The sequence below is a fragment of the Rousettus aegyptiacus genome, unplaced genomic scaffold (genome assembly GCF_014176215.1).
Source record: "Rousettus aegyptiacus isolate mRouAeg1 unplaced genomic scaffold, mRouAeg1.p scaffold_m13_p_2, whole genome shotgun sequence".
NCBI classification, from domain to species: Eukaryota; Metazoa; Chordata; class Mammalia; order Chiroptera; family Pteropodidae; genus Rousettus; species Rousettus aegyptiacus.
The window spans coordinates 68,048,241-68,065,664 of record NW_023416295.1 but is presented as its reverse complement, the minus strand read 5'-3'; the positions used below and the strand labels follow the sequence as shown (position 1 = coordinate 68,065,664).

General features: G+C 37.4%; 1 long non-coding RNA gene across 1 annotated transcript in view; it reads left to right on the top strand.

The window, feature by feature from the left end:
- The first annotated feature begins 1,757 nt into the window (after positions 1 to 1,757).
- The window catches only part of LOC107512938, a 40,332-nt gene continuing 24,665 nt past the window's right edge, over positions 1,758 to 17,424 (top strand). The window contains exon 1 of the long non-coding RNA XR_001597440.2: positions 1,758 to 1,901. This is a non-coding gene — a long non-coding RNA (uncharacterized LOC107512938). The remainder of the gene's footprint in view (positions 1,902 to 17,424) is intronic.

Here is a 17,424-nt window from a genome sequence, read left to right as displayed (position 1 = left end):
TTTTATTAAAAAAAAAAAAAAATGGAGTTCAGCTTTCTCTAGAAGTTTGCTTTTCAGCCTTCCTTCTCTCATTCCCTAAGAAGAAGGAGCCCATTGCATGGAGTGATCTAGGCAAGACCCCACTCTGGGAGCTCAGGGAGCCATTGGAGACTTAAAGCCCAGACACACACTCACAGGCAAAATTTAAGGGGTCAAAGGATCCAGTCGAACGGCTAACAAATCACTTGTCTTTATTATGTATATTGATGTCAGGTTACCCAGGATCTGACTTAAAAAAAGAAAAAAAAAAGACTTAGGTATTTCCATTAAAAACACCTAATCGTCTGATTACTCTGGGCTCAGTAATTATTCAAGAGGCAGGAGGCAGCCCCAACTTAGCACTGGGAGTTGCGACTTGCAAGTATTTGACTTAGGGTAAGATAGCAATCTTCCAGGTTCCCATAAAGGTGGATATTTGGATGGTGACACCGAAGGTCGCCCGCGAGAGGTGAGCGCGCGGGTAGATTGCCCCCCGCCCGTGCCTGGCACGCCCCTGGCACTCCCCTCCCCATTTGACCAAAAGAGTTCCCACCAACGCAGAGACAGTGGGATCGGAGAAAAGCGGAATATAAATTTGTCCCGAACACTCCCTTAGTCCGAAGGCCAGGTCGGGGACAATGGGGATCGTGGGATCAGCGGGATGCAGGAGCTCAAGATACAGGGAAAAGTCGAAAGAGGATTGGGACTGCTAGCTTTCGGCTCCTCACACAGCAAAGCAAGTCCTGCAAATGAATCGCTCCTTCCCCGTCTTTCTTCTCCATTAATAATCCTTTTCGAGATTAGCACAAACGAAGGGGATTAAAACAACAGATACATGCAAATGTGAAATAATATTGCAATCGACATTGAAGGGAGAAAAATAATTCCTTGGGGTTTCTTTGAGTAAAACAAACTGCCTCCCTCATAATTCCCTCCACCCAGGCAGGGTGAGAAGATGCATTTTTGTTTTCCTATTCCTTCCAGCCAGGACGTGGTGCCTGTCCCCCCATTCACCTCTCAGTCTGTCAATTTCCTTAACTTTCACAGCCGCTCCCACCCTCTCCCCTACCCCCAGCTCCGCTCCCGGGCCCAGATGCCCGAAGAGATACAATGTTTCTGCCCTTGAACACGCAGGCAGTAGAAGGAATTCGAATTTGGCCACAGCTAAATATATATATATTTTTAAAGCAAATTCTGTTTATTTTGTACAACGTGGAGAAAAATTTTTTAAAAAGAACCTATTCTCGTTTTGAAACGGAATTGATCTTTCATCTGAAGGAATTATTTTGACCCTGTGTTTTACGCAGGAGGTGGGCAACTTCTTAGTTGCAAGCAAAGGGTGCTAAGGGAACCCCTGGATTAGGGGTGTGTGGAGGGGGTTGGGGGCGGCAGGGGTCCAAGCCAAACCAAACCAAACGGTTTTCTCACGTGCAAACTCGCAATCCAATCCATTCGGAGTTGAGCCTAGGATAGGAGGGGAAAGTCTATTTAAAAAAAAAAAAAAAATCAGGAGCATCTTTGTAAGAAGCCCTTTCAAACAAAATCAAAATTGGACCAGAGAACCTCAGACCGTCCCTAACATCCCTGCTGCGAGGCCCCGCGGGCTGTGGAATCTCGCACGTCACCTGGCTCCAGCAGGGCGACAAGCTGAAGTGTTCATTTTATTTTATTTTTATTTTTATTTTATTTTATTTTTTGAAGTTAAAACTAATCTCAGCTTCAGTGTTTTTTACCAACGTCTCCACTGACAGGAACCAGCAAACTTCAAGACTCAAATGAGCGTCTTAATTTATTGATGCAAAACAGGTCTGCTTGTCGCCCCCAATTCTCGGCGCGCTCTGTCCCACACGCCCCCAGCTACGGTCCCTCCATTTGATCTCTGGGTAAGGCCGGGCAGCACAGACGAAGGAGCACGCGGGCGGGGGGAGGGTCGTCCCCCGCCCTCTCGCCCTCCACCAGACCTGTCCCCGCCGGGGAACCCCGCGACCCCCGCCCTGCCGCCGGGTCAGCTGACCTGGCTCTCTTGCCTGCTCCCCGCCCGCCGCCCTGTTTCCGGTCCCCGGGGTCCGCGAGCTGCGCACGTTGCGGGAGCGGCGGCGGCCGGGAGGTGATGCTGGGGGCTGATTACCATGAGAAAGGCTGTGCCTGGAAAAGCCTCCTCCACGCGACTGTCAATCTTACTAAGGGGGTGGGGGTGGCGGAAAGGGGCCCGGTAGGAGTCACCAGAAAACTTGGAGTAAGTTGGATGCGACACAGGCCCGAGGAGGTGGCTTTCTCCTCAAGTTGGAAGGCTGAAACGTTAAGGGCGCGGACGCTAGCAGCTTCGCCAGGGAATTAAAAACCCAAAATCCTTCCTTCTCTCCCTTTCCCTCCCTCTTACTCCCCTTTTCAGTCCTTCCTGCCCTTTATCCTTATTTTCTTGAAATTCTTTCCCAATTGCATTTCCTACATTCTCCTTTCTAACTGCTATCTCCCTTTTGCAATCTCTTGTTTTGTTTCTTAACATCCCCTCTCTCCCTAGCTCTGATTCTTTCCTGCCTCCTTTATGTGTCCAGATTTATCATTCCGTTTTGAAAACACGATGTTAAATATGTAATTTATCTGCCAGCAGGAGATCAGGGACACCCTGACTAAAATAAGTACCTGGGTCATCAGAGAACAAGTTCACCAGGTGTCAGTGAAAAGTAAAAAAATAAAATAAAATATCTAAGTAAGTAAATAAATAAATAAATCTGGAAGTCAGTATCTCGGTGATCATAATGGCTTCTCATTCTAATTTTCACTTCAAACTGACTTAAAAATATAATCTAAAAGATGAATAATACTTTGAATAGGACAATTCTTTAGAATTAAGGCAATGTGAAAAAATTATTCATTTATATAAAGTAATATTTTAACAGTGCTTAATGGACTTTAGAAATTACAATAGGTAATTTAAAGAAACTTAAACTGCATTTTCCTTTAATGACTATCTAGAAAGTGTAACAAATTCCCACTGCACCTCCCTGCCCCCCAAAAAGATCAATCGAATCAGAGCAAAACATCGTGTCATGTAATTTGTAAAGGCTAAGGAAACGCACAACTTGAGTTGTTGGGTTGTTTTCTTGGCCAGGTTGCCTCATTACCTAGCCAGTGAGTGAACATGGGGTTTCATATGTCATAAATGTGACTCTATTTTTTGTTTTTCTTATTTTGTCTTTCATTCATTTTGGGCACATTTGTTATTCTCTTATTAAAATTCAAAGTTTGTACTTGTTTACAATTTGTTTACTTTGTTGAATTTTTAAAACTTGTTAGGAGTCAATTGAACATGTATTCAAAGCCCTTTTTAGGCCAAGAAAAATAAAGATGCATTAGAAAGATGGCTTTTATGCTTCATAATTATTAATTGACATTTTATGATGAATAATTAATCATTTGAATAATTTTGGTATCTCTGATCTGAACACATATTTGCATATCTAATACTTGATTTTAACTGTGTTTTTGAAAAAAGTTCATTCTCTTAGGAGGAAGACACAAAGTAACATTTAAATGTAAGCTTTCTCTTCAATATTTGTAAAAGTTTATTTATCGAGTTGTTCTGGTCTTGCTAGATATCCATGAAACTTCTTAACACTTTGTAAACCATTTACATGGCAATCACACACAAACATGTGACAGAACTATTATTAATTGAGAATAACAATACCCTATATAAAATCAAGTCACTCTCCTCCCCAAATGCTGAGATATGCACGAATCGTGCACCGTATTTTCTTATGAGAATCTGGTCATTGAACTTCTGCTCATATCAAATAGTGAAAAAAATATTGAAGCAACTGACCAATTTCAGACCTGGTATTTAAGATAATTTTTCATTTTTTACTTATTATTCTGTGGGTCGATTTAATATTATTCAAAAATTATTTAGCAAGCATATTCTTGATATTTTTATATCCCATGTCAGTTGAAGTTCAAAGTATCTATTTTGAATACTAGCCCAGCATATGACTACCTTTGGCAATTTTCTCTAAGTTTGTTTCTTTACTAACAATGTGGCGGCACTAATAGTGCCTATCCCTTAGGGTTTTATCAAGGATTAAACCAAGTAATACGTGAAACTCTGTTTTAGTGTAGCTTTATTATTATAACGAAAGGTTTAAAAAATAACATGGAATATACAGATCAACTAAAAACGGTATAAGTTAATTTTGACTCCTGAAAACAATTATTTACCTTGTAGTATCATTCACAATTTTTCTATTGAGAAATGAGTGCTGTGTCACTAAGTAAAGAAATAAAATGGAAAACATCATAGACTTTATGGGTGGTTTATGATTCTTTAGACCTGTTCTAAGGATGCATAGTCACAGGCATGAAAATAAATATAATATTTCTTCTGTTAGTTCAGCAGTTAATTTATTGTATTCAATATAGTCATAATTTGGTTATAAATATCAGACTTCTTTTAGTACAAATGCATGAACTTGAAGTTTCTCATGTTCATTAGTAACATTGTCTTTGAGTATAAGGGTTAAATGTGCAAAAGCTCAGAAGCTTTTTTGGGGGAAAAAAAGGAGCAAACGTACAAATTTGGAGACCAGGAATTTCACTGTCAAAGCACTATTTGCTGTAAGGCCATTCATAATGAACTACCATTTTCTTTTGGAATTGTAGTTATCCTGGGGTTTGTGTTAATTCCAAGTACCTATAGTGTGGAAGAAAATCAGTTTATCAAATGGAAAATGTAATGTTCAAGTCTCTTAAATGCCTACAAGGCCAGATATGTATATATCTATATATATATATAGATATATATATATATATTTTATTCAAAAGCTTAAAAATCATTGAAAATACTAAGTGGAAAAACTATCGAGACATTTAATCCCAATACTGATGAATTTTTCTTGTTTTCTTCAAGACCCTTCAAAACACTTAAAGAGTTCTTAATTGTTTCCTTTCTCAAAGTATCCATTTCATGCTCTTTGCAGGTAAAAATTATCATTTGGACATCAGCCTAGGGGTTCAAATTGATCTGTACCTTTTCCTTTTTTCCTTTTTTCCTTTTTAAAAGGAAATAAGACCAGATATTGTTTGTACCTACAGATCATCTAGTGACCTGGAAATAACTTCATACTGCTTTGTGGTCTTCCATGAGAGTCCTTATTTTTTAAAAGGTCCAAATTATAAACTTTGTACTCTACTCAGTTCTAATTTTGCACCATTCTAAGTGTGATTTTTTTTCAGTTGTTTTAGGTACTTAAATATAAAAGCCTTATTCTCAAAAATTATCCTCTCCATAATAATCACAACTATGAAATAATAACTAAAGGGGAAAAGTACTACATCTCTAGGCCTAGTAGTTTTAGATACGCCCTAGAGAGAATCAGCGACTTTCCTTAGAATTCAAGCATCTGGTTCTTTAATTGGACCTTAAATTGGCCACGTCCACCTTCATGGTCAATACCATGTACATGTGACATCCAACATCTTTTCAACTTTCACAGACATTCTTCTGAATCTCTCGTGCCCACCCATTCACACTACATTGAGACCCACACCCAATTGTCCTGGATGATTTTGTTAGTACTTATTTTTCCACATATGGCATATTTTTCCTTTTAGACCTAACACTTAGGCTCATTTTTCCAGTTACAATATTGGCTCAGGTCGAATGCTCAGGTTGAATGCTTTCTCTGGCTTTGTTGCCTCTGGCTTCCTGGATAAAGTGTGTTTCCTAGTTCATTCTTCTCTCCAGGACTCTCAACTAGGTAAAAGCTCCCATGGGCAGGTCCCTGCTAGTTTTCTCCAGCCCTGTGTTGAGTCCAACCACAGAACAAGTTAGTGATGAAGGAGAGACATGATACAGGAATATCTGGGAATAGTTTTTACTTCCTATGTGATTTTTATGATTACTTGTTGAATGGGAATAGATATCAGTTTGATAGTAACTTCTTTATATTCTCAGTGTTCACATATTATGGTGGCAAAGATACAGGTTTTGGAATTAGATGAGCTGGATTTGACTCCCTCCTTTGTGCATGCTAATTGTGTATTGAGGACAAATATTAAACCCTTGTGTACCTAATTTTTAAAATGAGCAAGAGAATACTTAGATTTAAGCTGGTTGTGGTGAAAAAATATGAGAACATATGTAACATGTCTGGTACAAAGCAGGTATTTTAATAAATAGGAGTTCCTTCCTTTGAATTACCTAAAAATATAAGAAGTTAAATGATAGAAAACCAGAGTGGACGTAGCATGTGTTTTAGGTGATATTTATTATTTTTAATTATTGTTATTTGTTTAATTATTTTATGATTTTATTAGGAATTGTTTAACTGGTTCTTCTGGTTAAATAATTAAAGAAATTAATGTTCACTGACAACAAAGTTAGAAAAGTAATATAGAATTTCTCGTTTTTTTAATGGAAAAGGTAGGGTGCTCATGATAATAAGCATTATGATATGAATGACTTCTGAGATGAATAAATATACTTTACAATTTGATTATACATTTTATGCTTCCATTTACAATTGTAAGGAAAAAATATTTTTTCATGTAATTCTCCCTATATGATTTGGCATGGGAGGAAGCACTCTTGTAGTGAGCTTATGTGTTCAAGAAGTGTCAAAGATCCTATTTGTTCAAGGTTTAAAAAAAAAAAGAGTGTCTTACACTGCGCAAAGCTCTTTACCTATTCTTAACAAAACTTCAGAAGCTTGAAGGAATTGGCGGTGGGGTAGAAGGGGTAGAAGAGCACTGAGGAAGTTCGTCTGCATTATCATTTTCCCATCCCCAATTTGAGAGCAGAAACACCTGATTAAAACAAAAAGGTAAGAATATGTGTAGAATACAGACATTGATTCACTTTCATGCCTGCAAATTTGGGAGTAGGGTTGTGTCAGCAGGCCCTGGCATGATTTACTGTGTATGTGACTTTTTCTACCCTATGCCCTAGAAAGGAGAGTGTCAGGGGAGGACTGGGCTGTGGACACAGGGAGCATATTGTTCCAATGGTTCTGCTACAGTGCAAACCAGGCTTCTTTCTCTCTCTCTGGAACTAACTTTGCTACATACGCAAAAAAATCTGTTCCTATTAGGTTTTTCCTTGGACATTGTGGAACCATAAGTATGGCTCCTGTGGCAAAGGGGTAATTTTTGGGGTTGAGGGGAGTCGGCTTACCTATTGTTCTTGGCACAAGCCTTGCGCTCTAGACAAGAGGGACAGAATAAAGCTGAAAGTTCACAGACACTACTTGGCCTTTTAAGACAAGAAGGAAAAATGAAAACCCCATTAGTTTAAAGCTTAATTTATCTACTACGTTTTTGAAACTTCAGTTTAGAGAAATCAGCAAAATCTTGAGCTATTATATTGTTACCTACTATTGTTTAGCATTTATATGGCATATTGAAAAATTATTTAGAATAGTTTGCTATAGTTATTCTGTAAGGATAATCTATATTGAAGTTTTACTTCTACTGGGGAGAATTTTTGTGTGGTTGAAGGAAATGTTCAGGGTTAGGTGAAATATGCTTGTGAATGTCATTTGAAATCACCCTGGACTCTTGATTTGGGGCAAAGTAAAGCTTTTTATGGCATTGAAGCAAAATACCATCACTCGGAAGTTTTTAAACTATTGCTTCATTTAGGATCTCTAAGTGGTAATTTATTTGACAAAGAAATGTGATCCATTACTGATGTGTCTTAATCTCCTGGAATAGTGCCTATTATATAGTAAATATTTGTTGTTGTTTGTGGAATCTGCCATTCATTAAGAAGCTTTAAAGGTATGTAGACTGATTTCCTATTTCACACTTGTAATGGCTTGAGACAAGAATGAGAATAGATGAGGGTAGCAGGAGGGACAATGGATATGTAGACCCACACAACCTTTTTATTAAATTATGTCCCAATTACATTATTCATAGCCTAAAAAAATGATGGAGCAAATGTAGAATTGTGTATATATATTGTCTTTATCTTTAAATGACTCTGAAGAATCTTTTCATGGTTTATCTCTAAATATATTAAAATTTAATAAAGTTTTCTCTGAAAAATGAAAGAAATCATAAGGAGAAAATGGAGTAGATGAGTAAAAGTATGGTTTACTTCTGAAGGAAAGCATGAAGTTGAAATTTAGGGTAAATGATCCTTTTACCCTCCTAAGGGGTACAAAATAGCCAAAAGGAATAGCCTCGAAGAAGACAGAGAATTTTGTTAAGTTTCCCTTTCAAAGGGCTAGTTGATTTTCTGCCAGCAGCTTCATTTTCATGTAGAAAACTATTAAGTGGTTGTCCAAAGGTATGTGAAAAGTGCGTGCCCCATTTACGATGCTTTCTCCAATACCCTTCCCTCTCTCTGCTTCAGGCCCTATTTCCAGGAGGAGAGGTGGGGGTGGGGGCTCACCTCTCCTTAACCTTCTTTAGATGCTCTCTATTCAGAGGTAAAAACTATTTTTAAGATAGCCTTGTCCATAGCCTTCAACAAGCTCAGCTTTTAAATAGTAAGATATGATCCAAGGATTTGAAATTTCCACAGTGCTGCAGAAAATTGCCTGGAGGAAACAGAAAGTGTACCTGAAAAATGTGATGAAGACAGACAGCTCAATACTACTGCTGTACGCCCAGTGCCTAGCGTAGAGTTTGGTGCATGAGAGATGCTGAATAACTTCTCTTGAATGAATGAAAGCATGCATGCATGAGTAATGCTGCCAGACTTAAGACAACAGATGTCATTTGTTCCACATGGTGAAAAAGAGTTAAAAAGTATTAATGTAACTGTAAAAATCACCTGTGGTCACAAATGAGATTCTGGTATTATTTTGAATTCTGAGTATAATATTTTATTTCCAAAATGAAATACCTAAATCATTTACCAAGCAATAGAGTTATAACAGTCCCTCAGTCACTCACTTGCAAAGGAAATTTTCAATACAAATAAAGTCATACATATTTATACTAGGGTAATTCAAAATAACTTACTCACATAAGCACTGCTATGTTGAAATAAAATCTTGCCAACACTTCTGAGTACATTGCTTTAAGAAAAAAAAAAATGCTCCCCGTAGCGTCCGAACTATTTAAAAATCTTGCCAGCTTCTTCAACATACATCAGTTATCTCTCTTCAAATCACTGACAAGAATTTAAAAACTGCTTCATCAGAACAACTGTTACCCTTTCTCATACTTTAGTTAGAACCTGATCTTCTAAAAAGGACCATATTTACAGCTTCTTTTGAAATTTTGAAACCATTTGGCTGATATGTTTTTGCTACATTTTCTTTTCCTGATTTAATTACTAGGGACATTTGCATGAAAACAGGAGGATAGGGACATAAGATTTTTGTCTTATGGGTTCATCTGTTTCTGATGCTTATGCCCCACCTGAGACCAGTATCTGTTTTATTACAACTGGGAGGCCAGGAGCTAGATTGGAAATGATAAAGGAGTTGTTGGAGGTGAAATAAAGTTCAGAAACAGAGACTCAGGAGACTAAGGAATCAGTGGATGATATGATAATGAATTTTCTCCTAGGTTGTTTATTTACAAGCAGTCCGTCGCATCGGTGACATATGCTGCTGCTATTGAAAATGTTAGAATGTTGAGGAACTATACAGAACTGGTGGGTCAATGCTTCTTTAAGAAAATGATGCCCAGGTAGGTACTGCTCTGTCATGGTATTGACAGGTATCACAGGAAACAATGAAGGGATCAAGTCTAGGTCACCTATGAACTCTAGAGATGGCCACTAAAAGTTGGAAAGGAGATAAAGCATTGTAAATATTTATAAATATTTATAAGTATTGTTTTGAAATAACAATACTTAAACTTTGTTACTCTCCCATAGTTTTGTAGGTAAAATTGAGAATGAAGAAGCTGGGCCATGTTAATCCTGCCTGTCCCCAGTGTAAGAAGCATAGTGCCGATGTAATAAAGCAGGTGTTCCCAAGCCCCGAGCCGCGGACCAGTACCAGTCCGTGGCCTGCTAGGAACCAGGCCGCACAGCAGGAGTTGGTGAGTGGCTGACAGGCCAGCAAAGCTTCGCTGTATTTCCAGCTGCTCCCCAGCGCTGGCATCATCACCTCAGCTCCACCTCAGATCATCAGATTCTCATAGGCACTGGTCCCTGGTGCCAAAAAGTTGGAAACTGCTGCTAAACCACAGGTTCTTTAGCAAAGCACATGAGGTCCTCTTAAGTGAAACATTTCCCTTCTTAATCCTTTTTTCCCATGGCTCTTTTAATAATGGCACATTACTCTTTTGTACTCGTGTTTTGTATTTCCCCCTAAACACACTATGCTGTTGCCAATGTTAGGGTCTTTGCCTGTGCTATTTGTTCTATCAGGGATGTTCTTTAATGCTCCCTTCATTTAGCTGACTTCTCTGTTCATTCTTTAACTCAGCTCACATGTCACTTTTTCCTGCAAGTATGAGGCTGGCTCTTCTGTGCCCTCATAGCACATAATACTCTGCACTGGAGTCACTCTTTTATATCTTCTCTCAACTAGAATAAGGCCTCCATGAGGCCAGGGGACACTGTCACATACGATGTTACAGTCTATATGAGCTGAATGTTGTGTGCCCCCACTCCCACGTTCATTTTTTGAAGCTCAAGCCCCCAGTGTGGTAGTATTTGGAGATGGGCCCTTTGGGATATAATTATGTTAAGTGAAGTTGTGAGGGTGAGGCGCCCATGGTGGGATTAGTGTTATAAGAGCAACACAGAGATTTTGCTCTCTCTAAATGCGTGCACCACGGAAAGGCCACGTGAGGCCACAGCAACATTGTAGTTGTCTATAAGTTAGGGATCTAGTTCTCACCAGGAACCAAATCCCCTAGTACCCTGATCTTAGACTCTCGAGCTTTAGGAACTCTGAGATGTTTGTTTTTTAAGGCATGCAGTTTATGACATTTTGTTACAGCAGCCAGGCATTACAAATCTTAGTAGTATCTGGCACGTAGTGGACACTTAAAAATACTTTTTGAACTGAATATGAATGTCATGGTGCAAACTAATTTTCATCACTGGACAACAAACTTCAAATACATGCATGTTCCACCAATAACGTATTAGTTGCAAGAAGGCTATAACCCTCCAATGCTTCATATTAATAGGATACCCAAAAGTTGAAAACATCTTATTATATTTTTGAATAACTTGCATTTAGTTTAGACATACATTTGCAAAAGTTTTAAAATAAAAATATCTTTCACATGCAAAATATTTTCAAATTTTGAAACTTTCACATTAGCATTATCTCACTTGATCCTTACAATAAACTTTTAAGGCTGGCAGATATTATAATGCCCAATTTGGAAAAGCCAGACATTAAGATTTTGATGGAGTAAGACAAAATAATTCCATGCATTTGGGAGGTCCTAAGTATGTTTAAGATATGGAAATATCTTTGAAAACTGGTAAAGGGCAAATATTGTTATTCTTATGTGATGGATGAGGAAATAGGATGTTGAAAGAACTGGTTCAGAGTCACATGGGACCACCATCAAAGTAGAAATTGAACTTAGCCCTGTGACTCAGTATAGTCCTGATATAGCCCTTTATTCAGAAAAATCATGTATTTATATTGGGAAGGAAACCTTGATTTTAGGAGAGCAACCTGAGGGAATTGTTTTTTCCTCTTTTTTTCCCCCATAACTAGTTGGTCACTTGTCTTTAGTACACAAAGACTCGAAGCCATAAACAGATTTGTCCAAGAGAGCAGTTTGTGAGCTAAACTGAAAAATTAATTTATTTTATTTCGGATAGGAGAGTAGGGGTACCAGGGATCATACAAAGACTGAACATTTAAAAATTCGTAGGGTTTTTTTTTTGCCATAACATCATAATATATTGGGACTATCTACATATATGTTACCAGCAATTTTCTAGAATCTTTTTTTCTGATAAATGTTGAGTCCCAAGAAAATGTATATTTTTTATAATTTTGTTGTTGGATGAAATGCTACTTCTAGTAAGAGGCTGTCTTTTACTTCTCTGTGCTCAGAATTTTGAAAAGCAAATTTAGCAAATACTCTTTCAAAGGGCAACAAATTTCATAAAGTTAAAATGATAGATAAAAACATATTATTTAATATATTTGTACTTTAATTCACTCTTAAGAGGCCAGTGATACAAAATAAATTCTGCATAGCCCGTGAAGCAAAACCTGAATACAAAGATACCTATAATCTTCCTATCTATCCCTAGAAGTTGGTTAAGCGGTTTTTCAAAATATGCCTCTATGCATGTATATGTTAAAGTTAAAATGTGCTAGCTAATGCATCAGTATTATCAGCTAACTAATAAATTAAAATATGTGATAGGGCATTTAATTTCCTAAGCTAATGGATTGCTAGACAATTACCCACATGTATTATACATTTATTCACTCATCAAATGCTTATTAATTCCCTACTATGTGCTGGGCACCATGCTGGGAATAGGATACAACAGTGATCAAGACAGACCTGATCCTTGCAGGCCGGCAGGGACGACAGACTCTGATGAATGCTGTTGGGAGTAGAGAAGCCAGACCCATCCAGCCAAATGATAGCTACAAAATAAAGTGAAGGTGAGAGTAGATCTTCCTAATGCACAAAAGGTCAGGTCTTTGAAATCCATCAAACAGCACTGAAATTAGTTTAAATCACCTGTGACATGTTATAGCCCTTTCAGGCTGGGCTAAAGGCATGTTGGGACCTCAGAGCAGGCTGGAGGGGAGAAAGCCTAGTGTCAGAGCTTCAGAGAGGGAGCACAGTGTTTCAATGACAATAGCTAAAAAGCTTTGGTGCACAAAGCTTTCACAAGTTTGACCTCAGTATCCAGGATTCATTTTGGTGGACCTTCTTGCTAAGTAAGAAGCAGTGTGTCTTATTTTCTGGGGCTTCCGCTTTGGCTATAATAGGAACCCAATCAGCTGCTGGGCCTCATGGACAGGCTCTAGCTCCCAGACAGGGTACACTGGCAAGGGCTAGGTAGATTATCAGGGGAGCAGTTCAAACTGGGGTTCAGGCTGGGGCTCTTGTTCCAGTAGGGAACCAAAGTGCAAAACGGGCCTGACAGCAGATACAGTGAACGCGACAGAAGTGATTAAGGGTCTAGGGGCTGCTCCTTAAAGGGCATTAGGGTGCTTGGGTCCTCTCTAGGTATCAGGCTCAGCGCTGCAGTATCTTTTTCCTCAATGTCCTCTTCCTGCCACCACTGCTCCCCTCTCTGAAGTCTATTTGTTTGTATTCCAATATTATCCAGTATGCCTAAGTATTTAATTTAATAAAGCTTCTGTTTGCAATAAGAACGATTAATTGCTTTTGAATGCAGATTTCACTTTTTTGGGGGAAATAATATTTTAAGTAATTGTCAGTTCATTAAAATATTGGTAATGCTTGGGTTTTTGCTGTAAAAGGTGCGATGCTTGAAATTAAAACAAATGTAAACAAATAACTTTGATATTGCGATTTACTTATTGACTAATGGTTGTACACCTTTCTTTACCTTAAACAAAGAAAACTCAAATCTACGAAGAAGTATTTAATTAGTGAATATATGCATTTTGTTTCATTAAGCATCTTTACTTTTTACTTGAAATAACTAAGTCACATACATGCACATGTAGTTACCATGTGGTGAATTTCTAAATGAACCCATCATTTTTTTATGTTTTTGCTCAACTTCATTTTTTTGAAAAATCGCATGGGACTTTATTCTCTGTTTGAATGTAAGTTGATTCTTACACCTATGTTCCCAGGTGTATTGTTTAAAAAGGCTGAGCTAGGCAGCACAAGATTTAACTTGACCACTTACCACTTGCGAAAGTGATTTTGGCTAAGTCATTAACTTCTCTGACACCTTAGTGTATACGTCTATAAATATAGGATACTAGCTCGAACCCAATGGAGTCATGATTTAGAGCAAACAAGACAGTGAGGATCTAAGTATGTGTTATAATGGTCAAGAGCAAATGCAGGTGTTTGGTGTTTATATTCAGAAGAAGGTTATGCCCGTATCAGATAAATTAAAATACAAATATATTTTAAAAGCTCAACCAATTCCCTAGGTAAGGAATCTGAAATGGCAACCAGTAAGAGGGTCAGTAAAACTCCTGGCTTCTAACTGGTCCTCTACAAAGTCTTCCTAACCGCATATTTAAAAGATGAGGAAAGATAATGTAGAGAACTGCCCTTTTTCTCTAAACCTTAAAACATTTTGTCTTCCCAAATGACTCAGCTATAGAAACTTGAGGCCTAAGTCAGCAGTAAAGGTGGCCATTCAAAGCACTGTTTAGAATGTTGTCTTTATGAAAGTGAAGTGCCATGAACATGTACTTGTATCAGACAGAGGTGGACATGAGCAAACCAAGCTTGTTCATAAAGACTTTCCTTTTTCTTGGCCATGAGTCACAAAAATCTGATGCCTGCATATGAAATGCTCCTTTGAACAAAAGTTGAATCTTGAGAGTGTGTGTGTGTGTGTGTGTGTGTGTGTGTGTGTGTGTGTGTGTGTATTTGAAAGACTGGTCAAGAACATGAGTTAGAAGATGAACTGCTTAATGTGTTAAGGAAGAATGAAATTCAGACACCAAACTCTTTTGCTGGCTCAAATTTAGGGGCAAATTTTAATAACACAGATGTGAGACACTAATGAGAACATAAGAAATTCCTGGATAGAAAAGGGATGGTTGGCCCAATGGCCTATCTCCTTCAAGTTTATTGCAACACACCTCTCCGTGTTGTCAGCATATCTTCTAGCCCCTTTTGCCTACATAAACATGTCCAGCTGCCTCTTAAACTCATTTCTACTTTATGTTTCACTCAATGGACTTATTTGGTAACTTGTAGCTTTTTCTATATGTTGGCGGATCTTTAGATGAAATCATCCTACATTGTCAATACTTCTTAACTAATTACATGAAATATTCAGTAATAAAATATTTATAGCAGACATCTTTGGAAATTTGGAAGAAATCAACTGAGAAAACAAATAAACCTACAGTGCATTTAGAAAAAAAAATATTCTTTTGATAACTTATGTTTTAATATTTCTTAAAGATGTAAAGACATAAGTGGAGAGTGATTAAAGTGGGTAAATGTAAAAATTTATTTTGTTATATTAGCCTGATTAACAAAATTCTTAGTAAGAAGAAAATGCTAAGCTCAACTGACATAATTAAAAAAAAAAGGATCTGATGTTTTATTTTGGTTGGGTTAAGATCATATTCCTAAATACATCAATATTTCAGGCTAACATAAATTTGACTTAAATTATTCAAAAAATTGAATTAGTTCTCTGAATCAATGTAGAAATGGTTTTACACTAAAAACTTTTTTCAAAACTTTACAAGTGACTGAGGACCAACGTGCTTGGGATGAGTATTTAGGTTAACTGTGTGACCTACTGATTGGAAAACACACTTGACAACTTCCTTTAAGATTTGACTGGAGCTCAAGGAAGTAGAGATAACTAAAGTATGCTGAGGAGAATTAATGAGTAATTATTGTATAGCTTAGCTGAATATACTACATTTTTATTTTTGAATGGCATTATTTAAAAATTATTTCAATATATGTGTGATGATTTAATGTGTGCATATAGAGATTATACATCGGTTTTAGTTTTTTATTGACCCACTTTCCCCAGCTCACCCTGGCATTTCCTGGTGTTAGCCCTGAGAGTCCCACTTCCTGTGAAAGCCCTAGTTCCATGCAAGCAGATACTTAATAAACACATATAAAAAAATTAAAATAATTTTTCCCCGAGATTTGCTTAGCTTTTTGGTCTGACATTTCTTCAGACTTTGGAAACCCAAAAAGCAAAGTATCATTTTAGCATTAAGGATTTTTCTCTCTTGGTCTAACAGCCTATATTCAGGTGTCAGCACTGTGGTGACTATGGTGAAAGATGATCCAAGTGACTTTTTCTTTTAAATTGTTTCTAAGCTTGGACACATGATGGTTTATTTATTTATTTATTTATTTAAGCTGGAAAATATTTTAAAATCAAACCTATTTTCTTCCAAACTTTTCTTCTCCAAGTCACTGGATGTCCAGACATGCTGTAAGATACATCTTGAATCTAGCACCTTGAATGATATTCAAAATTCTGAAGTCTAAGCTTTATCCTATTGTCCAGATAATGGTAGGAAAAATGATCTATATTGAATTATTTTAATCTTGTGTACCTCACAATTAGAGGAATTCTGTGAGTATTTTGCTAATTTTAAGTTTATAGACTGTGACTTCGGAACTTTCTAAAGGTGGAAGTCTCAATAAAGAGCATGCCTGAGTCTATACCTTAATGATTTTTAGCTTCAACAAAATTGTGTACAGGATTCCTCTTCCTAACAACTGCTCTGCCAAGGATTGTATAAAATAGCATTCTTCATGGTTAGACGATCTCATGGAAGGTGATCAAAAAGGTTTTAAACATCGAGGAATGTAACCGGCCACTCACTCAGAATTTCTATATTTTTCATATGTGTGTTGTATCTCTGTGGTAGCACTTTGCTCTGTGCGTGCATGCATGTGTAAACACGCAGCATTTAGCTACAGAACATGTCACACATTTCTTTCCTGGTCACCATGCTGCATGACTGATCTATTTCATATGATGTATTTAGTATGGTTCATTGCCCACTGGTCTTATTATTTAACAATTTACATTAAATTGAATTTTCTATTTACAGGTGTAAATGGAACTTTTGGCTTCTGAGAATTTATTATTTACTGGCTAGAATGTTCTTGGTTGAATTAGCTTGGCCAATATTAGATTGTGTATAACAGGAATAAAGTTTGGGATATTTAATTAGAATATCATCAAAATAGGGACTTAAAAAAAAATTTCCTAAGCTCAAGCTACTGAAACCAGATCAGTATCATTGGTCTATGAGACATTCACCATAATTCTCTAGAAGTTTTTTTAAAAAGTGTACGTTTCGATGAATTAGAGGAAGTTAAATTAGTGGTATTATGTATAAATTACTCAAAAGCTCAAAAAGCTTGAAATCTTTATCATCTGCTCTAACATTTTGTTCATAACTGGAAATTTCTCATTTTAAATTCTCTTAGCTTCCCACAGACCCAAGAAGCTGGTGGTTATTTTCTATGTACTGTTTGCTAGGCTCTGATTATATGCTTCACCCATCGTGCTTCATTAAATCCTCAAAGTATCTTGTGAGGTGGGAATTATATTTATTACCATTTTATAGGAAATGAACGCTTAGGAAATATCAGAAATTAGCCTGCATGCATACTCAGTGAGTGACAAGGTCACTCTGAAGCCTGCTTTCCAGGCCACTGCTCTATTCTGGGCCAACTATTCAAAACTTCATAGCATTGTTCTTCTTCCACTGTCCCTAGGTCCCAGCTCCTGCTCAATGTCTCAGTGTTTCAGAAGACAACGGTGTTCATTGCCTTGAGCTTGGA